The following is a 27,124-nucleotide window of genomic DNA, read 5'->3' as shown; positions in this document are numbered from 1 at the left end:
GCAAACTGCATAAAACCTGAACAGACTGTGAGTTACTTGCAGGCTGTTCTGCTTTTATGCTATTTGCTATTAGCCATTTTCACTTTGCTTCTGAGTGGGAAAGTGTTAAAGAAAGCATCTTGTAAGAGGAAATCAGCTCTAGGAGGAAAGTGTCGTACCATATTAGCCTGTGCAGACAGCACAGGCTAATCTTGGACGACACTTTACGCACCTGCATTAAGTCCGGTTTTATCAGAATGGGACTCTAAAGATACATGTAAATGCCACCAAGTTACATTTTCCCTGTATCACACAAATCACACACTCCTAGCCTTACAAACAATTGATCTTTAACTGTCAGGCGGCATTATCTATAATTATCACCTATTGCCTTGCCCTCTTCATACATCATTAAGTACTTTTATCACCCTGGTTATTTATGGAGAAACTCTGCAAATGTACTGGCAAATCAATAAAAATTAGCGATCCATTATCATTAGTGGAACAGAGGTTTCGCAAATTCATTACAGTTACACTAACTGCTGAAGACCTGACCTGGTGACTTAGTTTTTAACCCCACTTGACGATATTCAAACATAGTCTTGATATTGTACAGATAAACATTCTTACCATGTTTTATCACAAATTAATAAAAAAAATGTGGCTTTCAGAGTTGTAAAATATATTTTTTCCTAAAATGTGGCCTCTACAAGGGCCACACATTTTTTCTAAGATTTGACCTGATGACCTTGTGTTTGAAAACACATGTCCCAGATTCAAAATTTGACTAGATATTGTCAAGAGAAACATTCTGACCAAGTTTCGTAACTTTTAGACTGAATTAAAATTATGGCCTCAAGAGTGGTAATGAGCTTAAATTTATGACTGAAAATAAACAAATGACGACAAACCATGCCTTATGTAGGGTGGCAACAGTAGGTACACATTGAGACTTATGACTGAGTATTTACGGCACCACAACAAAACACTGAGATAGCTCTTTGCATTGTTCTTTGATGTTTTGCCGCACACTGTGTAAAGGGAATTCAAGCATGAGCGTAAAGTGTCCTCCTCGATAAGCCTGTGCAGACTGCACTTTCCACTTTTAAATGTATTTTCGTTTAAAGGAAGACCGTTCTTGACGAAAATCCAGTTTAAGCAGAAAGTGTGGTCCCTGATTAGCCTCTGCTGACTGCATTGTGAAGCTTATCTGGGACAATACTTAAGGCACAATTGCATTAAACCCCCTTTTCAAAGAGCGTGGCCCATTTACATAGAGATTTCCTTGTGGATAAGCACCCGTGGTTTTGCTTCTCTATGACGTGACAAGCTAAAGGAAAAGGCAACAAACCAATCCATCATGAGTCCTATGAAGGTGTTAAGATTCCATGCATTTATTGCAGGAATAATTTCCCCTAAGCCCCAGTAGCTGGAATAATTGAATCAATCATAGAAAGGTTCTTTGCACCAGGCAAAAATATTTGTTCAGAATTAACAGAAAATGTATGCTGATAAACTTCATGCAGACAGTGAGTGTTATAAGGCTTGACGATGGAAAAGGCTTATATTTACAGAACTTAATACAAGAGCTTCAGGGGGCTTTCTGCTATGTAAAAATGGCTGTAAAACGGAACTAATCCCAAAGCAAACGAACTGGTTCCCATACTGATATTAGAAAAAAAAATCCAATTAAAAAAAAATATATATAATAATTTTGCTTGTTTTTGTTGGTTTTTTGGGGTTTTTTTTAGAAAAAAGTGTCTTATTTATGACTTATGATTATCTAAGACTCTATAACTCAATTTTATTTTTTAAACAACCTACAAAATATTTAAGCATAATTTATATGATTTTTATCCAAAATGACCAGGAAAATACTTGTTGTGTCAATATTTGTTGATAAAAAAATCACAATTTGGTCCTTTTTGTCCATAAAAAATTCCCAAATTTGCCACTATTAAAATGGCTGGAAAACCCCATGAGCTTTAAAAATAGTACTTTTGGTACTCAGAGAGAACTGATTTTTTGTGTAAATTTACATGAGGTACCAATAAAACCTTTGCCACTCAGAAGCAGAGTGAAAATGGCTATGTGTTAAAAGCATAAAACCAGAACAGCCTGCGTGTAACTCACAGACTGTTCAGGTTTTATGCTGTTTGCTGCTCATCTGAGGGTTGGAAATGAAGCCTTTAAAACTTGAATCTAATAAGTAAGGTCTTAAATTAAATATAACTTTCTAAGGGACTACAAATGCCTGAAAATGTATCTAAGTGGTAAAGGGTTATACTGACCTCAAACCATGCAATTTTATGTTTATTATACCATTAAAACTAAAAAAAATCAAATCTTTTGTCTGTATACAAATTTGCATGTATCAAGATGCCCTCAGCCCGAAGGTTCTTACCGGAGACCCCATGGTACAATTTTGTGAAACAAAAATGTGTTGGAAAGGGTTAATTAAAAGCGTACTTTATGAAGAATTTAAGCACGACCCCTGTGCAGTCTTCACTAGCTAATTTGGGATAGATAGCCTAAGGCCTGAACTGGATTTTCAAAAAGAAGAGTCTTCCATCAAATAAACAAGAGGGCCTGAAAGGCCCAAAGTAGCTCACCTGAGATAGCAAGATATTATTGGGACAAATGTGGTCTCAAGAGTGTTAACAAGATTTTACTATAGCCATAATATACAATACAGGCATGGTGTACTTAAACAAAAATGCGTGTCCGCGGTGTTCAATTTTCCCGATGGTTGACATTAGCGGGGGGCGGACACGCTACTGACAGCGGTGTTCGGCGAACACCCGAAACACTGCGATTGAACGCTATCATTAACTGGCACACCCGTGATCACCGCAATGTCGCGCAGACACTGATAATACCTGTCTGCGAAGGTCATTCAAGAGTTTTATATTTACATGTACAAATGAACATAATAAACTACGTGTATGTGCAAATGTATGCGTACTTTAAGTGATATTATGGGCATCTAACAGTATATACAATGTAGGTGTGTATCGTAACCGTTGTTGTTTTTTTTTCTGTTTTCGCTTGATATACACTTTTATTTGTTAACGCAGCATCAAAATAATTAAACAATATCCCGAAAAGAAAAATAATCCATTTGAATATCAACCGTACTTTCGTTCTGACAACTTACGACAGAAATGATTTGATGTACGATGCGAGTCTACATGTAGTTTTCATGCAGATTCTTTCATACGACACATAGACACAATTTTGTTTTACGGATCATTTCAGCTTAGACGGATGGGTGAGTCATGTAACATATGGAAAATAATATATATTTTTTATAAATAACAGGTAACAAGATGATTTGTAGATAATTGTCAGATACCACATTCATTGTAACTTATTGTTTTGACCTGTTTCTTTTCAGCTCAATTTAACAGTAACAAAATGCCCATCACTTTAAATTCGGACAGCACGTAAAGTCGTAAACGTAATAAAGCGCTTAGATGATCAAGACTATTAACTGGTATGGTGTTAAGCAATTCAATCGCCATTTTTAACAACAAATATCGAGTTTTAAAGAAAGTGAGTATTAAATAATTTATTTATTTGCGTCCGACTGTACTGTCCAAAATAACGTACTGCATCAGTATGCTACGAAATTTAGAAATTGTCAACTGTCGACTGCAATCGTAAACTGTTGTTGGGTTTTTCTATTCATATACATGTATTTTAACAGATTATATTTTGTGTCTTTCAGGTTTCTTCGGTTTCAGCACTGGACTCGTTTGTTGAATTAACGTTCTTTAAGATCTTTGAAAGAGGTTCAAACTTAGTAAATATAAACATGTATCTAGAGAATGATATTCCGGATCATTCTCTTTCATGCGGTATTTTGGTTAGAGTCTGTTTTGTTTGTTTGTAACTTTTTATGCTTCTTTCCGACTTTTTCTGCTGACATTTTTGCTTGTTCTCATTGCTTTGCATGGCGAGTTGTGACCTATATCTGATGTAAGATAAGACATTTTATATTGATCTAATCAATATTTGCTTTCTTTATACGTAGCCCTTGTCATTGTTGGTTTTCAAGTTAGTTTAGATTTTATAAATTGATGTTACTGGTAATAAATCTACATATCAGGTTATGAATATTTGATTACAACTCGTTATTTTCGTTCATGTTGATTTAATTGTTTGTTGTTGTTTTTCCTGCGTCTTCCCCTTAGCCTATAACATTGCAGTATTTAATAGATAGAATCCTATGAATACATGTATGTACGTAATAACAACAACAACATAAAGTCGGTATTTATTCAAAATGCACGTATAAATATATTTCATACATATGAAACAGATTTTATAGTATTTAAAACTAAGAAAGCTAAAGTAAGGTAAAGTAAGACAACAATCCTATTCAAAATATGGTTTCAAACATATTTGTGGTTTTTGCATAATTTAATGATTGCATGTTTGATTTTTTTTTCCAAATGTCATATCTATCCTGATAAATACAGTGAATATCTAATACATACAGTATTTACATAATTTACATTCCGTCTTTCAACTGTAGATGGTTTCACATGTTGTTGTTCAGAAGCGACATAAATGCCCCGATTGTAGTTGCAATGAACGGGAAAGCCACAGGCGATGTGCCTAACAGGATGTTCCCCGAGCGTTCCGAGGGAAAGGACTTCCAGTACTTTGAGGGACTATTCCAAACAAACGAAAGGCAGTTGAAACTGAGTACACATTTGCTAAGTAGCAGAACTTGTACAGGATGTATTGCAAAAGCCATTACATTCACAATTCATTCTTAGATAATATTTATCGGATAAATACGTGTGCAAATTCACAGTATTTTCAAGCAGTTGTTGGATTGTACATGCTGTATCGACCTGTATATTTATATCAAGATATATATTCATTCTTGTTCTGAGAAAACCGGGCTTAATGCATGTGCGTAAAGTGTCGTCCCAGGTTAGCCTCTGACGTCCGCACAGCCTAACCAGGGAAGACACTTTCCGCTTAAACTTTTCGGTAAGAGCAACTTCAATGAAACTAAAAAGCGGACCGCACAGGCTAATCTGGGACGACACTTTACGCACTACATTATGTGCAGTTTTTTCAGAACGCGACCCACGTACATTAAAGTAATCGGCTTGTATATCTAGCGTCTGTAAAATCATGCTATTGATTTTATGTGAATGTATCACGAATGTTCCTTCAAACATGTAAAACATAATGCTTATTGATTATGTTCTTTATTCTGCATTTTCTGGCAGAATAAACTGTATTACATGTAGGTAATGCATATTCTGTTTCAATAACGTACGACAGAGTAGACACAATGGTCATAATACAATAATATATTAATCCATACTATAATTGTATTGTAATATATCTATATATAATTAATACATATGCGAGTGTTCTTAATACAGATCAGTGCCTAATTGTATCATCAAGATAATAAACCAACAAAAGAAGGGACATTATGATGCCCGTCTTATTTAACGTCATCCGTCGTCGTTCATGTACCTTACGATGCAAGTCGCTCAAGAACGTAACCATTTTGTTATTTTTTCATTCATGAAATGTGTATCGTGACGTAATTTAGTAAGTACCGTGCAGTACATATCAAATCCAAATTTCAATCAACATTGGGTGTTGAGTACATTGGGTGTTGAGTACATTGGGTGTTGAGTACAGTGGGTGTTGAGTACAGTGTCAACAGCTTTTTGAAAACAGTTTGTCTCCAGAAGGCAAAAAAACAGGAGGTGTTGAGCTTTATTTGTCACAGTTTGTCTCAATGTGTTGACATTGTTGCAACATTATGTTGAGAACCTTTTTTGCTGTTTTTCTTTGTCGACATGAACTCTGAATTCACCAACTGACATGCACATGTACGGAATTAATATGTGATACAACAACAGCATTTATAAGCGTATTTATTAGCATATATGTATGGATACATCATACTGCTTTTGCTAAAACAGCGTTTTATTAATATCTGTCTTGTGGCATGTTTTAGACTGATATTATGCGCATTTTTGACTGTTGAATTGAGCTGAAAAAGGGAAACTGGTCAAAATATTTAGTTAAAATGTGGTAACTTACCAGTGGTTAATGAAAAACATATAATATTCAATATTTTTCATTACAATCCAGTCCCCTAAGCCGAAATGATCCGTAAAACAAATTTGTGTCTTTGTGTCGTATGAATGAATCTGCACTAAAATATATTTAGATTCACATCGTACACCGAATCATAACGAAAGAACAATTGATATTTAAATGATTTTTTATTTTTCCGGGATATCGTTTTAGAATGTTGATGCTGCATTAATAGATATAAGTTTATGTGAAGTGACAACACCAAAAAATAACCGACGGTTGCGATAGACACCTATAAACATTGCATATATTGTAAGATGCGCATAATATCACGTTAAATACTTTAAATATCCTTCGACCAGCATGTACATAAAAATAGACTATATTTACATGTATTCATTATCGCCTTAAATGAAAGGAAGTAATAATTTACGTTTATATTTAATTATTTTATTTTTAGCGAACACGATGAGCACCGCGGTAGATATGGGTCCGGGGTGATTCGCAGAGTCCACCTTATGGAAAACGGCCCCCGCGAATATTTGATCTGAACACCCATCGTTTGGTAAGCGAACACCGTAAAAACACCGTGACGAGTGGCGTTTGTTTAAGTACACTGTGCCTGTACTGTATAGCCATATAAGGCAAAATGCACCACCCTTGGCAGGGCTTTTTTTTCCTGACTTTGTGAAGCGGCCCTGGCTCCTCACTTTGTGAAAAAATGAGTCGCGAACTTGTCAAAATTGTGAAAAATTGAGTCGCGAACTTTTCAAAATTGTGAAAAATTGAGTCGCGAACTTCTTAAAATTGTGAAAAGCGAGTTGCGAACTTCTTAAAATTGTGAAATTCAAAGTTCAATGCATTAGTATAGTTAAAGCATGTTAAACACTTGAATATTATCAAAATCTCCTTAAATAATGCAATAAAGGCATATTTTCCTTCTATGAATACTGTATTTGATACAATAACAACACATATACATATATCCGATTTGCATAACATTCATGTACCAAATGCAACTAAAATACCTGGTCCCAACACTTCTTTACCACAGGAATAACATTTATAAACATAGAACATTTCAAGGGCACATAACTCAGACATGTTCTGGACTTTACAGCTTTAAAACTCTGTTCTTTTTACTCTTAAAAATGTCAATAATTCTCTCAATATCTAAAGAGGAAAATTCCTTTTTCATGATAATTTTCATGTTCTGTGAGCCTGACCCTCGCCAGTGCAAGATGATCTCCCTGGGAGGTTGTGATTTGATCTGAAACATTAGGTTTCATTGAACAACAGTACTTTTGTAAGAAATGTAAACGAGTTATTTTATTTTTCACATTTTTTCACAAAGCATAAATAGACTACATACAAATTTTGAATCATGAATATGCGTCATGAATATGCATTTCAATTTAAAAAAAATATATATGAAGGGACTAGGGCTGTCACGATACGCCGTGAGCGTACCGCGGTATATCGTGGTACGGCAACACTGTATCGCGGTACGTACCGCGATATTTTACAGAATATGTATCTGTGAAGAAAACAGCAGAATAACAAGTTTTACAAACTTTATTAAACTCAATAATCAGAAAACACTGATATCATAGTATGACTAGAAACTGTAAAAGAAACTGTAATAAACTTGATAGAAGTAGTCATTGTTATTGTTCGCGTCTTTTTCTAAAATGTCCGCCACGTTGTTTACAATAGCTGTGACTACGATCTGTGTAAATCGAACGCTTCAAGGGCATGTTCAAAATGCGGAGTCAGCGTATTGAAAATCCGTAGCGTTCTGACTCTTCCTCGACTTATTCAGAATCTTAAGACAACATGATTCGGAAGTGCCATGCTTTGAACGATCGATATACTAAAGAAAGAAAATAAGAAATAGAATAAACATCTTTTGGATAATTATGAACTTATTTGCAATGGAAATCTGTCCCTAATTCCAAAAATGGTATGGACCCATACATTGCCGTATTTTAAACATGAAAGTTAAACATCTACAAGTGGAAGCGCTTGCTTGACCTGGATATTAACGGATTATTTATTTAGCCCTTTTGAACCGCTTCTACATTTTTCAAAACGATATCTATATCAAAATAATTATGTAATGTATTTATATCTGTGCTAATATAATAATATTAAAAAAACCGGTGCGGCAACGCCGTACCGCGGTGCGATTTTTTTCACAACATGCACCGCGATATACCGGTATACCGGTGAATCGTGACAGCCCTAGAAGGGACCACATTATTACTTTAACCAAGATTTACAATCGTAAACAGGTACGAATAAGTAGTCTCGGTCATCAATACTAGGGGACGTTTTGACTAGGGACCGTTTTGACTAGCTTCCATCAATACATAAGCCGCGGCAGATGCTTTCACTTTTATCAAATAACTTTCCTTATAATGTTATCAATGTGCATGTTTCAAAACTTACCCTTCTGTAGAAAGCTTTTGTTTCTTCACTGTTATCCTAATTTCAATAAATCGGGATAATTTTGCGTTTTTTAAATTTTCTTCGTGAGGTAACGAGCGTTCCGCGTCGCCATTTTTTTTTTATAGTGGCGTTGCTAGGCAGAGCTTTTACTATTAACGCCGGGGCCACCGGTTACACAACACTTTAAAATCTATTAAAACAAGCAAACATCGGTAAGTTACGCGAGTCGACAATTACTCGCAAATTCGGAATTAAAAACGAGGTTATGAAACTTATATTTCTGTTCCGAAATGGCCGTTTTTGACAGTTTTGAGCACAAAAAGTCCGTTTTTCACGATTTAAAACGGCCGTTTTTGTAAATATTTACGGCCATGTCAGGTTTGTGAATTGGACGTGTCAAAATTGTGAAATGTCTGTCCACAGCCAATCGCAAAGAAGGAAAAAAAGCCCTGCTTGGTGTCCATGTTTTTAAAGCAACCAAAACCATTTTCAAACTCATCCAACATATCATTTGGACAATTCTTCTGACCAACTTTTATGATGATCGGTAAATAAATATGACCTCTATAGTGTTAACAAGGTTTTACTATAGCCATATAAGGAAAAATGCCCCGCCCCCGTGGTGGCCACTTTTTTCATACAACCAGCATCATCTTTTAACTCGTCCAAGATATTATTGGGATGAATCTTCAGACCAAGTTTCATGAAGATTGGAAATAAATGTGGCCTCAAGAGTGTTAACAAGATTTTACTATAGCCATATATAGCCATATAAGGAACAAGAGCATCGCCTTGCGGGTGCAGACCGCTCAGGCCTAAATTAAAATTAAGTTTGTTTGCCCTTTACCGACCGACCCACTTTTTACCCCCCGACCCAAAAAAATTTATTGCGATTTCTGAAAACGTATTTTTTTATTTTCGTTTTTTTCGCCGATCATAAAAGAGCCGACTGCAATATTTATTTGTGCGCGTATTTATATCCCTGTCCATTATTATTGCCCCTGACCGATCTAAGTCGCTCCGATGGTTGGAATTTCATATGCCACAGAATAGACAGTAATGCAAGCGTCTATAACCAGCATCGCGATCGGCGGTGTTCCGTGAAAATGGCCAAACGACATCATACTTTACTATTGGTTCGCAAAAGTAGTCGGACATATACGAGTTTACATTCGTTGCACACATGTTGTTAACGTGATCCAAGATGGCGGACAATTAAAAGAAATAACGATGCTCACAGCGAGTGACAAATGACTATTGAATTTACGACGGACATCATATAATTAGTATGGATTAATGAAAAGAGTGTGTCATTCTACGTTGGAGCATACGTTTTAGATACAAATAAAACTCTTTTTTTTTGGAAATGTATGAACTGAATGTCACAGAACAAGTGTTTGAAAATTGGAATGCAGTCTTCTCGCAAAGAAAAATACATCTTACAGTAACAGGATTATCGTTTGTAAATGCAAAATAAAAGACAAACATGATTTTATTCATATGCAAGTGGATCTGTGTTTTATCAGATTCATGTGCATATTCTGCTTTATTATGTTTGCCACTCTAAACAGTTTACTGTAATGGCATGTTAGTGAAATGGATATGTAAAGGTAAACTTATTTAATATATTAATGTCTCTTAGCTAAATACATCGAAAACACTCAAGTATATATGTTTAAAGCGTTAATATATCCACAAACTGAAACTAACACCCTTAATTTATTTCCCCCAAGTTTTCATGCATATGTTAGTTGCAATAATACAACTCCCAGCTATTGACCCTCTGAGCTGTACGTACATGTATGTACTTATAAAAGCTCAGAGCATTCAAGAAGAACTCGTCACCTTAGCGCAAAACAGTGATAAGTGACATTTTTTTCAAAAATGACTTTTTTGCTTAAAATGATCTAAAATGATGTCATACATGTCCTAAATAAATATCAGAATGGTATTCCAGTTTAATTGGTACTTTTTAAGAAAATGTCATACTGTAATATTTGCACACATAATTTTGTTTGGTGCAGTAAGTAAATAAGTGCACTTATCTACTTACTGCACCAATGTTATTTTCATTTAAACTGCTTTGCATTGTGCAAGAAAGTCACAAGTGCACTTGTTCACTTATTGCACCAAAATAAGATTGATTTCCAGAAAAGTTATTTGGTGTAATATAGTGATAAGTGTAATATATCAAGGCCAAATGATGATATCAGAGCTAGAAACTATGCATTTAATCCCAGTTAAAGGGACATTAACACATAGAGGAATGTTGGAAAATTAAAACAAAGCAATTGAACCATAAACTTAATTTAAATCAACTTGAACACCAAACTGTACATAAAATAACAACGGGGTCACCTAGAAATATCCAATTTTCATAATATTTGCATAATCATTGACACACTGATATTCTAATGTCAGGTACGTTATATTCATTTTAACACATCAATACATTTTAATCAACTCGCACAGATTCAATTATTATTTATCATTATATGTGGTAATTTGTGCTAAACAGATTCCTGACTGTTATTTCATTTTTTGTTAATCATTTGAATTTATGTCATCATTTTTTAAAAATTACTTAACAAGTTTTCACAAGGGGTGTTTGTTAAATCATGCTGTTCATTTAAATGATTATATAAATGACATTTGAACAACGTTGGTTTAAAAATCAAATTCAAACATACATTTTTACGAAAACATCATAAATATTTTCTTACAAAGAAAAAAATAATATCTCAGCTCAAATCAAGTTATTAACAACCTTTGGATTTTTAACGTACCTGACCATCAAGCGTACATACGTATAATTCAAAGAATCTTTATAAGCATGCCTAATTCGTTTCATTGATACACATGTTTCATACAAAAATGATAAAAATCTAATGGCTTAACTTGAAAAATCTTTAAATACACATGTACATGGAAAAACATAGATTTAAAGAACTCTTAAAGTCCAACAGATAAAGCGTCATATCGACGCGAAACGATATTTTGGGAAACTACGAGGATTGCTTATATAGCTATAAAATACATCCGCTCAAAACATGAGCGTGGATGGTTGAGTGGTTTAGGCTGGAGGCTTTTTACTCCAGGAATCTAGGGGTCAGTGGTTCGAGCCCTGTTGAGGTTTATTTTTTTACTTTTTTAAAATTGTATTCTTGCTTTTTTACAGGCGATTTTTAGTTCAAATGTTTAAATTTATCAATATAAAGCATTTAAAGCATTTAATGACAAGCTTCAATACATGCCAAAATCTGTTGGATGGCACCTTAAACGTGCTTGACAAGTCTATTTCGTTCCTATAGACAACATGCAATAACAACCAAGTCAACTATGTTTACATTTTCAAATAACAAACATTATGATTAAAACGTTCACATTTAATAAACACAACCATTTATGAGTTCTACAGTAGTTTATATACAAACTTCTTAGAACTATTTTCGAGTCCACATACCTGACACTTTTTGTCAAAACAATCAATTTTCACAAAACAAACTACATAAACTGCCTTTTGCTTTTGCTATAAGCCATTGGCTATTGAAAGTGGTGTCAAAAAACATGTAATGGGCATCTTCAAGTTTAAACTGCCTTTTGCTTTTGCTGCAAGCAGTTGGCTCTTGGATTTCACGTACAAACCGGTCAAATTCAACATCTTGTACGTCATCTCTTAACGGCCACGTAAACAAATCTCCTTTCCCTTAAGTTTCCTCCACGATATCATCCAACTTTACAAGATAGTATGCGTCTTCAGTGCTCCAGCTAGGATTTGAAAAGGGCAGGGAGGGCTTTTTGTCAAAAGGACACTTTCAACGTGCAGTATTTTGTCAAAAGTGCACTTTCAAGTGCGCTTGCTTCTCTGGAATGCTTCCCGTTGCTGCTGCATGTTCATTTATATGTTTTTAATAAGTGTTAGAATATATTATTCCCATTATTATTAAACCATTCAATGTCTACAATGAGGAATAAATAAATAACAATGTAATAAGAGATTCATTACCGGTAATTATCATAATTTAATTTAAAAAAAAATTAAAAAATAAAGGCAGGGGGAGGGGGGCACCTAGGAAGGGCAGGGCGGAGGTTCGGAATCCTTCAATTAAGACCTAGCTGGAGCACTGGTCTTTGACTGGTTTGATCAATGGGGATTCATTTTTATCTGAGACTTTGGGCAACACATTTTCATCTGCGATATGTGAAGAGCCATTTCTGTCTGCGCACATTTCAGGTATGTTTAGCTTCTGTACTTTTTTCTGTTTTCATCGACATTTCCTTCATGATCTATCAACTTCCGTTTAAGTGAACATTCGCGTAGGCTGGCTTCGTTACTTACATTGTGTTTTTCTGGTACAGTGTCTATTTTCCAGTGTCCACAGCCTTTTGAACAAGATTCATAATAATATGAGACCTTGGCGGTATATAACTGATTGTGTGCAGCAAATAATGCATGCAACTTTATGGTTCCCGAAACAGAATTCGGTTTTTTCATCTCGAGTTCTTTTGCTGTGGTTTCATACTCAGTTTCATTATAAAACACAGTCATACTCGATGCTTTCATGTCAGGGACTAGTTTTTTTTCAAGATCGTGACCACCACTGTGGAATTATGGTTTGTGACATCAGAAACAAAAATCAAATTCTTGTGTTTCAGCTCTTCTTCTTTATAGTAAGCAACTACCGGGTGCAGTGTAACTCCACTGTTCCAATAAGCGCTTTGAAATTCATCGCCGTTGCTGCATGTGAAATTTTCTGCAAAATCCATATGGATCAATATTTCATTTTTTGGCAAGTTGGCTTTTAGATTTCTTATGGCCGTATATTGCGTCTTCACCCTAGAAACATGCTGTAAGAAATATCGGAACTGCTGTTGTGTATGTTTGATTATACTCTTCTTTTGTGTTCTTGGATTTAACTTATTTCATTTTCTTCTTTCCCTCTTCTCCTACGCGTTTCAACTCCTCAAACTCGACTTCTGTGTCATCCTGTATTTTATTGGTTAGCATATCTGTCATGTCCTGTTCAGATACTTTCTTGCTAACCGTTTCTTGGTTTGGTGAAATATCAATTCCTACAGAGCGAATGCTTTTAAATTTCATAGCAAAATTTTTATGTTTGCTGCATGAACATGTATTTCAGGTTATCAGCTTTGTCAAAAGTATATAGTCAGGATGCAGGCAACAAAAAAACGATTTTGATATTTTGGTATTTGGGTTTTCAGCACAGAACTCGTGTCGCTCCATGAAGTTGATCGCCTCCCTTTTGATTCTTTCTCTTTCCAGGAAATTTCTTCTCTTTGGAATAGCCATCAATGCCTTTGCAGTGGCCCGTCTTAGTACTTTTCTCGAAATCCCTGTTTATTTACTTAGCGTGGAAATACATTTGTACTTCTTAAGGATACTGCCGCTCACAATATTTGCAATTGCCTTGCCTGAAAGGACTTATAGACCTGGTTACAAGCAGACCATTCCTCAGCCTAAATATAACAGTCTAGTGATGCATTCTACAAAGATTTGCCCTGTGAGTGATAATCAAATTTTACTGTTGTTTTTACTCTCAGCTACAATAATGATCAAATTTATGCTGGATACTTTTTCCTGTAGTGTTTTGTAAGAAATCATGGTATTTTGCAACAAAATTTAAGAAGAAAACTTGAACTTTTATCTACTTAAAGTTAAAAAGTGCAACAAAATTCTCCAGTTTTATTAAAAGTGTATGTGGGCTTATCGGTTACCTTTTTATATATCAAAACTTATATACTGGGAGTATGACAGCAAAATTCAAGATGATAGTACTGTAAACTTCAGCCAAGGTGAAGCCATGAAATTGTAATGTTTCATCAATATAGAAGAAAAAGCCATGTAGTAAAAGATGTCTTGTTTGTCTTATTGGTTAAACTTTTTGTCATTCAAATTTGACAAATTGTATTTAACTCGCATTAAATAATATTAGCCGAAGTATACTGTATGGTGATGTTGTCATACTCCTCAATTTGTGCCTGTTCCAATGAAATTATTTTCTGAAGTTTACAAATTAAATTTCGATGCTTGTTGTTACAAATATAATTATGTTAAATGAAATACCAGTGTAATATTATTGTTTAAAGTTGATTTATAAATTATCAAACAATACATGTATTTTTTCATAAATATGCAAGATGTTTCTTTTAAAATGAAAATTTTTTCATTTCATCTTAAGAAGATTCATAATGCTATGCATGGCAGAACCCCAGTGCTCATAATTTTGCTTCTTACATCAAAATTGGTGTAAACATTATTTTGTTTTCAATATCCTTAAACATTTTATTCTTAATTTTACTAGAAATTCAGTAAATTGTTTGATTTTAAACCATAATAACTTACCTTATTCAGTTATTGCACAAAGAATGTCCAGTGCAATATAGTAATAAGTGCACTTGTTACAGTATTGCACTAAAAATATTTCAGTGTCAAATGAAGTTATCTGCAAATTCATCAAATATAATATTACTTGGAAGCAATATACTGAAATACATTTTATCTAATATATTTTTAGTTAAAAAACTGTATAAAAATGTTAACAGTGTTAAAATCAAAGCTCAATCTTTTATAACAATCAGTTTTTTTACTCTCCTGTAAAATTTTGAAATATGGACTTATCACTGTTTTACACTAAGGTGACGAACTAATGCTTATGTTCAGTTTGCCCTTATATGAATTTACTTTGCCATGCCGAGACTATGCACTAACCGGTCAAACACTTAAAATTGAGGCCCGTAAAAATTTCAACTGGCCTGTGAATTGTTTCTCCTGGAGGCAAGTCTGGCCTGTAAAATGTGACAGTCTTTCGCCATGTCTGAATTTTTCCATTAAAGGCTTTGGACTGTCTTTCTACATTCCTTCAATGCTTGTTGCATGCTAATTAAGCCCAATTTAAGGGAAAGGTTTAAATTAAAAATAAAAGCTGTCTGGCAGTTAAATAATGACAAATGTATTTGAGCAATTAATATCATATAATGAACACATATTTGATGTAATAACACACAAGCATGCATTTGAAATTAATATATGCAAGAAACAGCAAACAAGATAACGTTAAGCTACATAGGGCTTCGTACACTGCAACAGTGCTTTAATAACAGTGTTTAAAATATTCATAGACTATTAGTGTATTAAAAATATAATTTCTCAAATAAAATAAAATAATTTTCCTACCTACCTACCCACCTGTAAAATTTCGGGTCGGTAAAGGGCAAACCAACAATATTTTAATTGTGGCCTCATCTACTTTTCTTTTTAAAGGTGAAGGGAACTACAGTACACTCCACGCGTTTTCCCCAAAAAACGCGCTCCCTCCGCGGGTTTTTTTCTGCTAGCGAGTGTTCACGCGGCGTTGAGAGAGCGAGGTGAACTCGATAAAACACTCGGCGTTACGCCGCGTTCGCTAATTACCGCGGCGTGCATTACTTTAGCCTAGTCGGTAAATGCAAACAATTTCCGTTCTTGTGACCGCCGCGCAACGCCGCGTTAGCAGTGTGCTACTGGGCATGCCAAAAAATAAAAACATTGTTATAATAAATTGTTTAAATACTGTAGTACATGTATAAAAAAGATAATTGTATAGAAAATTAATACGTATAAAAATTATGTTTTTTTAATTCACAGGTACGTCTACAATATGAATGAATATAAGACAATTGACAAATTAATATTTAAATCATAACACATATAAGACAAGAATAAATGTTCCGTAAAATTTCCAAATGAGAATAATAATTAGTAATCGGAAACACACTGCGATTTTTAATGTAAACATGACGTTTACAAATGCTTCCAATATACAGTCATCATGTATATTTCCCGACAAAAGCGCGCGAAAATTATGCTGCAATGTACAAGGTATACTCCTGCAAAGCGTGCAAGTATTGATTTTTTTTATACAAACTTTATAGCGCAGAGAACATTGAATTTTGTTGATTTCGGTTGAAAGTTTCTTTGGTATTTTTTAACAAAATTATATCGCTAATAAGTTGATATTTCCTCCAAAATAATTTCAAATCATACACGCCGAATTTTTATCGTTACGGTATATTAGTAGAGTAATTATTTTAACAGTAATTGTACTGTAAACTGATTAAAGAAAACATCATGGCGGAACTGGATTTTAAGTGTTCGACGTTATGAAAACACGTAAAGCTTGTCTACTGACCTATTGTGTAGACTGCTGTCTGCGGTGGTTTGACAAAAGGGATTAACATGTGTGAATGTCACTCTGCCGATTTGGTCCATAATTACTGGTAAACATTGTTTTGAATGTCGACGCAACAAGAACACAACTGTGAATATTAAATGCAACTATCAACTCAATAGTTACCACCTTCTTTTAGTAATCAATGGAATAACGTAACTTCAAAGAGAAAATAAATGCATTAGCGAGCAGAGAATTGACTTTGTTCCGACAATTAAAACCATTCCTTATGCATTCGTTGAACGTGTTTACTTGAGTAAGTTATGCCTTTAGACAGGAAGCGGCTTTTCTTTGATTATGTCAAACTGTCAATTCACACAGATTTGCGAGATTTTTAGGGTCCTTGGTCATTTGTTTACATGTTCAGTATAGAAAATCACCTGCTAACATGAAAACTTTGGATTAAATTATCAAAATATCAAAATAAAAACAATGTTGCAAACTGTGTTTATATTAATTGGTAAGTATTAGTTAAAAGACGACATTTTGTTTGTCGTAAATCAACGAGTTTTCTATACAACAACAACTACTTCTACAACCACGTCGGGATCGATCTATCTTGGTTGGTTTCTTTTACTTGTAAATATTATACTACATGTACATGTATGTACTTCTAATAAATATAATTTTATTTGAAAATCAGGAAGTCAAACAAAATTTAATTGATCGTTATCTCCTAAAACGCGGAGTTTCCCCAGCGTTGCCAACGCCGAGGGCCGCCGCGTCGGCTTATCAATTTTGCCGATCGTTAACCGCCACGTCCAAAATCATGCAAACACCGCGTCTGGCGGGATTTTCTTAATCTCCCTCCAGGTCAATCCCAGCGGAGTATGGAGGGAAATTGGGGATAAGGCGTGGAGTGTACTGTATCTCAATACTTCAATCAAAAAAGATGGATGGGTGGGGTGGAGAGGGGTGTATAGTGTGGGGTGTGGTCATTAATTACATTATCTTCCAAACAAAAAAATAAAAATGCAAAAACAAAATAAAAATAATTATTTTTTTTCTTTGGGGGGGGGGGGGGATTCTTTGGTGGGATAGTTGGACGGTCTTTCAAAAATAAAATAATAAAAATAAATATTTTTGTTTCTTAACCATGTTTCAAAAAAAATAATTTGGCGGGGCCAGGGGGGATTGGGTGGGGTTGGGGGGTATAGTGTGAGGTTGCGGTCATTTATAAGATGATCTTTCAAACAAGAGGGCCATCAGGCCCTAAGGCGCTCACCTGAAAGCCAAAGGAACTAGACTATTAAGAAAAAAATGCAAGCTGATTCATGAAGATTATTTTGGACCAAAAAAGTGACTTTTAACATGTTTTTTTTTTATTTGACCTTGTGAGCTAGTTTTTGAGCTCATATGACCCAGCTTCAATCTCTGGCAAAATTTCATTGGGACAAATGTTCTGACCAAGTTTCATGAAGATTGGCCAATAAATGTGGCTAATATAGTGTCAACAAGTTTTCACTAAAGCCATATACGGACAACTGCCCCCCCCTGGCGGCCATGTTTTTCAACGAACCATGACCATTTTCAAACTCCCTCGAGCTATTGTTAGAACAAATGTTCTGATCAAGTTTCATAAAGATTGGATAATAAATGACTCTTCTAGAGTGTTAACAAGGTTTTGTAGTAAATAGCCATTTAAGGAAAAATGCCACACCCCCTGGCGGCCATGTTTTTTAACTGATCTCAACCAGTTTTGAACTTAGCCCAGATATTATTAGTTCAAATATTCTGACCAAGTTTCATGAGCATTGGACCACAAATGTGACTTCTAGAGTGTTAACAAGGTTTTACCATACAGTAAAGCCATATAAGGAAAACTGCCCCGCCCCATGGCGGCCATGTTTTTCATTCAACTGGAACCATTTTCGAACTTGTCCAAGATATTATTGGGACACATGTTTTGACCAAGTTTCATGAAGCTTGGACTAAAAATGTGACTTCTAGAGTGTTAACAAGGTTTTACTATAGCCATATAAGGAAAACTGCCACGCCCCCTGGCGGCCATGTTTTTCATCCAACCGGAACAATTTTTCAACTTGTCCAAGATTTTATTGGGACACATGTTCCCACCAAGTTTTATGCAGATTGGACTAAAAATGTGACTTCAAGAGTGTTAACAAGGTTTTACTATAGCCATATAAGGAAAACTGCCACGCCCCCTGGCGGCCATGTTTTTCAACAAACGGGAACCATTTTCGAACTTGTCCAAGATATTATTGAGACACATGTTCTCACCAAGTTTCATGAAGATTGGACAATAAATGTGACCTTTAGAGTGTTAACAAGATGTTGACAACGCATGACGGACAAAAGGCGATCACAATAGCTCACCATGAGCCCGTTGTTCTCAGGTGAGCTAAAAAAAAAGAAAAAAAAAATTGGGGGGGGGATTTGGGGGGGGGGGGCATGGAGGATGGTTTGGGTGGAGTCTAATGTAGAATGTCATGTAAGAGTTGTTTTGTCAAAGTATCACTCAAATCTGATCATAAATAACAAAGTCATGGCAATTTTTGCAAAATTTAATTATTTGACCTTGAGAGTCAAGGTCATTCAAAGGTCAAGGTAAAATTCAACTTGCCAGGTACAGTACCCTCATGATAGTATGAAAGTATTTGAAGTTTGAAAGCAATAGCCTTGACGCTTTAGAAGTAAAGTGGATGTAAACACAAAATATAACCATATATTCAAAGTTACTAAGTCAAAATATGGCCATAATTCCATCAAAATGACAACCAGATTTATGCAGCTTGTTCCGTACAGTCCCCTTATGATAGTTTATGAGTGTTCCAAGTCTGACAGCAATAGCTATGATACTTTAGGAGTAAAGCGGCCCTAAACACAAAACTTGAAAAATTTTCAATTTTCTAAGTATAAAGGGGCCATAATTCTGTCAAAATGCCAGTCAGAGTTACATAACTTTGCCTGCAAAGTCCCCTTATGATAGTAAAGTAAGTGTCGCAAGTATGAAGGCAATATAGCTTTGATACTTTAGGAATAAAGTGGACCTAAACACAAAACTTAACCAAATTTTCAATTCTCTAAGTATAAAAAGGGAACATAATTCTGTCAAAATGCATGCCAGAGTTATCTAACTTTGCCTGCCCAGTCCCCTCATGATAGTAAGTAAGTGTACCAAGTTTGAATGCAATAGCTTCGATACTTTATGAGAAAAGTGGACCTAAACACAAAACTTAACTGGACGCCGACACCAAGGTGATAACAATAGCTCATAATTTAATTTTAAAAAATTAAAATAAATGAGCTAAATATTCCCCGCCACTTGGCAGCTATGTTTTTCAAGCAAAGGTTACCATTTTCAAACTCATCCAAGATATCATTGGAACAAATCTTCTGACCAAGTTTCATGAAGAACGGAAAATAAATGTGGCCTCTATAGAGTGTTAACAAGGTTTTACAATAGCCATATAAGGAAAAATGCCCAGCCCCCTGGCCGCCATGTTTTTCAACCAACCGGCATCATTTACGAACTCATCCAAGATATCATTGGGATGAATGTTCTAACCAAGTTTCATGCTGATCGGATATAAATGTGGCCTCTAGTGTTAACAAGATTTTACTATAGCCATATATAGCCATAAAAGGAAAAATGCCCCCCCCTTGGCAGCCATGTTGTTCAAGCAAAGGTTACCATTTTTTAACTCATCCAAGATATCATTGGGACAAATCATCTGAGCAAGTTTCATGAAGATCAGAAAATAAATGTGGCCTCTAGAGTGTTAACAAGGTTTTACTATAGCCATATAAGAAAAAATGCCCGCCCCTTGGCTGCCATGTTTTTCAACCAACTGGCATCATTTTCAAACTCGTCCAAGATATTATTATGATAAATCTGCTGACCAAGTTTCATGAAGATTGGACAATAAATGTGGTCTCTAGAGTGTTAACAAGATTTGTTTACTATAGCCCTATAAGGAAAAATGCCCCGCCCCTTGGCAGCCATGTTTTTCAAGCAAACGTAACCATTTTCGAACTCATCCAAGATATGATTAAGACAAATCTTCTGATCAAATTTCATGAAGATTGGACAATAAATGTGGCCTCTAGAGAGTTAACAAGGCAAATGTTGACGGAGCACAACGGATGACGGACGACGGACAAAAGGCGATAAAAATACCATACAAGTGGAAAGTGTTGTCCCTGGGAAATTTGTCGTCTGCAAAAATGTTGTCTGCTGAATGTCTAAAATTGGCATTTTCTTCCTTTTTTTTCAAAGAATACTATCAGAATAGCAAACAGTTTGGATCCTGATGAGACGCCACGTTCTGTGGCGTCTCATCTGGATCCAAACTGTTTGCAAAGGCCTTCACAATTCGGTTCCCACACTGAAAGAGTTATAACCGCTTACCTATTACTTCATGGAATCCATAATTCCAGAGATGTCTGAATGCAACACACTTTCAGCAATTACTTCACACACAAAATGATCACACTATGTGAACAGATTATTCACCTCTGTTACACTGTTTTCCTGATATTTCGTCTCTTGTAATCCAAGTTTTGTATCTGGTCGTCAAGAAAAAAAGACAAACAATTTGAATGAAATAAAAGTTATATAAATATTTAATATCCACAACCACTCCAACAACTGACTGTGTGCATAATCTATCAAGCGGCTAGATTCAAGATGATTCACTCAGAAATCTATTGCCATACTTTCTGTTTTACTTTCTGTTTACATGTACTCCAACTTCAAGCACAACACTATTAGTAGCACCAAGAGTTGCTATTGTTAATTATATTTAATGACACTGTCGGCTAATTCCAACATGATCATACTGTTGGTATTATAAATATTCACCTCTAAACTGAAGTTCAATGTCTCTCCGACCAAAAGTTGACGTCAAATCTAGCTATGTTAGGTGCCCACCAACCAGTTACCTGCAAAATAATTTTAAAAACATTAGTTCATGTAAGAAAACAACAACATTCTTTCTAAGTCCATATCAACTTAAAAATGTTAAAACTGGTACACATCAAGCTAAACATGTTTACACTGTCTTACACACTCTGACAGACTGACAACAAAATTTATAATTTTGCAACTTTCCTCACTACATACACTTAACCCTTTGCATGCTGGGAAATTTGTCATCTGCTAAAATGTAGTCTGCTTTATTTCTAAAATTAGCATTTTCTTCGATATTTTTTTCCAAATAATATCAGAATAGCAAACAGTTTGGATCCTGATGAGACGCCACGTTCTGTGGCGTCTCATCTGGATCTAAACTGTTTGCAAAGGCCTTCAAAATTCGGTTCCCGCACTGATAGGGTTAATAGCTGGAAACAGAAGAAATCTGTTTGTGTACCAATTTCCCACTCACCAAATAAACCTGAAATACAATCTGTTAAAATGCTAGAATTTTCAAGTCACAAATATACCTCAAATAAAATCTGTTAAAATGCTAGAATAATCAAATCATCAAATATACCTGATATAAAATCTGTTTAAATAATAGAATTTTCAAAACATCAAAATACATGTATATCTGAAATAAAATCTGTTTACATGTAAATGCTAGAATTTTCAAATCATCAAATATACCTGAAATAAAATCTGTTTGTGTACAAATTTCCCACTCATTAAATATACCTGAAATAAAATCTGTTTAAATGTTAGAATTTTCAAATTATCAAATATACCTGAAATAAAATCTGTTTGTGTACAAATTTCCCACTCATTAAATATACCTGAAATAAAATCTGTTTAAATGCTAGAATATTTGAATCATCTAATATAACTGACATAAAATCTGTTAAAAATGAAACATTACCAGACACCTAGATTTATCATTTTGTAACTGACCTTGCCATGAGGTACTGTTTAAATCTTTAGCAAGGTTTATTTCAAGTGAACTGTATTGAAATTCTATTTGCACTTGCAAAAAATACCACTTACAACTCCATAATAGATTTATGGTCCGGTAAAATAAGAAAATGTCAGAAGATCTTTATCCAAAAGAATTAAATTGTACTTTAAGATTTATCACTTAAAATGACTTTCATTTGTATTATTAACAGTCACAATCTTTTTATTTTTTCTTGAGCTGAATTGATGAAATAAACAGACAATCTTTGCCAAATCAAATTATTGCATCTTTCAATTGATTTGTGAAAATATTCCTAATAAGATAAACCAAAACAGAAGCATAGATAGGTTGCTGGGTGGGTCAGTTTTGTATTTGCAGTTTGAGTTGTTTGCACGCACTTTTTAACCCATTTATGCCTAGCGTCCTGGAAAAAGGACATTGCAAACAGCGTAGACCCAGATGAGACGCCACATAATGCGGCGTCTTATCTGGGTCTGCGCTGTTTGCTTAAATGAATTTCTTTATGAAATATTCTAAATATAGACATAAATATACTTGTCACCCCTAATTTTGGAAATAAATTGATCCAATTAAGAAGGATAGGAGAGTCCACTGGGCATAAGTGGGTTAAGCAAAATCAAATGTAACATAAGCTTTTTGTAAAAAAAAAAATGTAAAAAATTTGAAATAGTTACCTCACATGGGGTGAATAAGGTGCTTGCAAACAAAATTTCAGCAAGACTGAGATGTAAATGTAGCTTCTAGAATGATCACATTTTTTGAAGATAGGATGTGACCTAGATTTTTTACCCTGCTTGACTCTGATGCAAACTTAATCTAGATATTGTCAAGATAAACATAACCACAATAGTTCAACAGTATTTTGCAAAACAAATGTGCCCTCTTTAGTTATTATGAGGTAAGAAATGACAATAACAAGATTTTTCTACGATTTGACCTGGTGACCTAGTTTTTGACCCAACTTGGCCCAGATATGAACTAAAAGATACCCATGAAACCATGAGACACAATTCTGTGTGGAGTGTGGTACAACAGCATTTTATTTCAGAGATCAATGCCAGGCTGCAATTGCAGCTCACGCGTTCATAATTCGATATATCTCAGTACTGATTTGGTGTCTTTTGCGACTTTTTAATGAAAGAGTTAGTCCAAATACAGGATAGAACTTGCATGATGTATAATGTTCTTCTTTCAAAATAACCTCAAACCATTAGCAATCAATTTAGCTTAGATTTTTATTTTCTACTTGCTGTGATGACCAATAAGGTATTAAGTTGTTTAGCGTATTTGGTCATATTTTCCATGTGTTTGCTAAGGGTATTGGTAACTTTTTTGTAGTAAATTAAAAATGCTTTGTTTATTTAAACTGACGCTAGAATTTTTAGTGTCTTTTTCATGAATGTATGCATGTACAATTGCAAATGCAACTTTTTACACAATACTTGTATAAGGTCTACTTAGAATGTTCCCTATTTGTTAAAGAAAGTAAACTTTTTCTTTGGTGTAAACTTTTTTTTGTTAGTTGTGATTGTGCTAAATGGTTGATCTTAGAAGAGAAAACATAAAATATTTACCGTAATGTTTTCCCTGACATTGATAATCTGACCAACCTTAAAATGTATTTACCCATCATTGAGAGTGAGAGAGGTATAAGTACATCTACTTTTCAATTTTTTATAAAAGGCTTTAAAAGGTGTGCAAATAGAAGTCATACAATTATATTGCCTATTAAAATACCAATCCCACATTTCCAATATTTTCAATTTTCTACAGGGTCGTTTACAATAACATAAAAAGCCGATCTATCAGAAGATAGGACAATTGAAGAAATCCATTTCAATGATGTATCAACCTTGAACAAAAATGTAATAATATAACAAATTTAAGTCAATAATTTTTTACAAAGTCATCAGTTCTATTATGAAAGAAAAATAATTTGCATTGTGTTTTTAAAACATTTCATTTGTAAGAAATACATTCAATTGATACAAATGGGATGCATACCATCGTTGCTTGGTATGAACAATTTATTTGCATGTAGGGTTTTTCAGTTTGCTTATGGATGGAAAAGGGTTATCTCGTCTTGAATAAATAATTAAATATCTCATAATCCTCGCAACATGTCACGTCATTCAATTGTAGAATCAATTGTTGGCAAAAGAAAGTGAATGAAACATTTTCTATACAAAATAAAACCTTAAGAATTAATGTGTATTTTCCAGACAATACAGAGATTACATTTATCTTACAGTGACATTATTAAGAGCTTGTCCCAGAAAATCCACTTGTGTAAACATTGTGATCAGTAATTCTTAATCAAAATACAAAATCAAATAAGACAAAGTATCATATTCCATAAAGCACTTTCAGTGATTTATCTGTGTTCAAGACATGGCATTTTTACAAAACATATTTTTTTAAACATCCATTAGTGCTGAAAGGTTGTTGTTGTTTCAAAACTGAGATTTTAAAAATTGAAAAATTTCTTTAATTAATTTTGATTTTGTTCACTATGTTGTTCAGGAAAAATAATCAAACGATACTATACAAACCTGCTGACATGTCAAAGCTTTGGTAAAAAATGCCACATTTTTGTATTAATTTCAAAATAACTGTAACCTTGACCTTACTCGTGGCATTAAACATTAAATTATTTGTTTAACCCTTTCCCACTCAGATCTAACAATGGCTATGTGCAAACAGCATAAAACCAGAACAGCCTGCGAGTAACTCGCAGTCTGTTCAGGTTTTATGCTGTTTGCTGCTCATCAATATCTAAGGGTTAGACATGAAGCCTTTCAAACTCGAATCCAGTAAGAACGGTGTTAAATTTAATGTAATTTTCTAAGGGACTTCAAAAGCGTCAAAATATGTATCTAAGTGGTAAAGGGTTAAGTATAACCTTCACCTTCAAGTCATGAACAAAGGCCTTGACCCCAACATGTAACAACTAGTGAACATTGTAAAGTTCTTTTTATATTCTAATGAATCAAGGCCCTTGCTACACTTTTGGGGATTGGGGCCGGGGTCCTTAAAGGGGGGAATTTCGCATCGTTTTGGGCGAAAAGGGGAATTTTAGAAGATCTTTTCACCTACCATTCAACACTTAAAATTGCTATATTTTAATGTAATTTACATAAATATACATTTAATCAAAGGTAAATAGCACGATACCAGCTGGCAACATAGGTATAAAATTAAACAAGAGGGCCATGATGGCCCTGAATCGCTCACCTGACTAACCAAATACAATCCCAACCCAGTTTTCATCAAGATAAACATTCTGACCAAATTTCATAAAGATTGGATGAAAACTGTGACCTCTATTGTCTTCACAAGGTTTTTCTAATATTTGACCTATTGGCCTAGTTTTTGACCCCAGGTGACCCAAATACAATCCCAACCCAGATTTCATCAAGACAAACATTCTGACCAAATTTCCTGAAGATTGGATGAAAACTGTGACCTCTATTGTCTGCACAAGGTATTTCTATTATTTGACCTAGTGACCTAGTTTTTGACCCAAGATGACCCAAATACAATCCCAACCCAGATTTCATCAAGATAAACATTATGACCAAATTTCATAAAGATTGGATAAAAACTGCGACCTCTATTGTCTACACAAGGTTTTTCTATTATTTCACCGAGTGACCAAGTTTTTGACCTAGTGACCTAGTTTTTGACCCCAGATGACCCAAATACAATCCCAACCCAGATTTCATCAAGATAAACATTCTGACCAAATTTCATAAAGATTGGATGAAAACTGTGACCTCTACTGTCTACACAAACAAATTGTTTACGTTTTTTTTCTATTATTTGACCTAGTGACCTAGTTTTTGACCTTAGATGACCCAAATACAATCCCAACACAGATTTCATCAAGATAAACATTCTGACCAAATTTCATAAATATTGGATAAAAACTGCGACCTCTATTTTCTACACAAGGTTTTTCTATTATTTCACCTAGTTTTTTACCTAGTGACCTAGTTTTTGACTCCAGATGACCCAAATATAATCCCAACCCAGATTTAATCAAGATAAACATTCTAATAAAATTTCATAAACATTGGATGAAAACTGTGACCTCTACTGTCTACACAAACAAATTGTTGATGATTTTTCAATTATTTGACCTAGTGACCTAGTTTTTGACCTCAGATGACCCAAATACAATCCCAACCCAGATTTCATCAAGATAAACATTCTGACCACATTTCATAAAGATTGGATGAAAACTGCGACCTCTATTGTCTACACAAGGTTTTTGTATTATTGCACCTATTTTGTGACCAAGTTTTTGACCTAGCAACCTAGTCTTTGACCCCAGATGACCCAAATACTATCCCAACTCAGATTTCATCAAGATAAACATTCTGACCAAATTTCATAAAGATTTGATGTAAACTGTGACCTCTACTTTCTACACAAACAAATTGTTGACGGACGGACGGACGCACGCTCACATGCACGCACGCACAACGGACGCCGGACATCACACGGTCACATAAGCTCACCATG

At 34.6% G+C, this 27,124-nt stretch overlaps 1 protein-coding gene across 9 annotated transcripts in view; it reads right to left on the bottom strand.

The window, feature by feature from the left end:
• Nucleotides 1–27,124, bottom strand: part of LOC127842734 (uncharacterized) — a 118,948-nt gene that overhangs the window by 60,824 nt on the left and 31,000 nt on the right. The window contains exons 1-2 of one of the 9 annotated variants that reach the window (XM_052372422.1): nucleotides 23,272–23,290; nucleotides 21,115–21,647 (exon numbers count right to left, since the gene is read on the bottom strand). The gene's annotated coding sequence lies outside the window, so the exon portion shown is untranslated. Of the gene's footprint in view, nucleotides 1–21,114; nucleotides 21,648–22,311; nucleotides 22,350–22,409; nucleotides 22,532–22,572; nucleotides 22,591–22,665; nucleotides 22,683–23,271; nucleotides 23,291–27,124 lie in introns of those variants that run through there. The other 8 variants (XM_052372424.1, XM_052372425.1, XM_052372432.1 and 5 more) reach the window with 8 other exon arrangements.

This window comes from Dreissena polymorpha, chromosome 8 (assembly GCF_020536995.1).
Source record: "Dreissena polymorpha isolate Duluth1 chromosome 8, UMN_Dpol_1.0, whole genome shotgun sequence".
Lineage (NCBI taxonomy): Eukaryota > Metazoa > Mollusca > Bivalvia > Myida > Dreissenidae > Dreissena > Dreissena polymorpha.
Note: the sequence above shows the minus strand (reverse complement) of the source record. Positions and strands in the feature narration are given on the sequence as shown.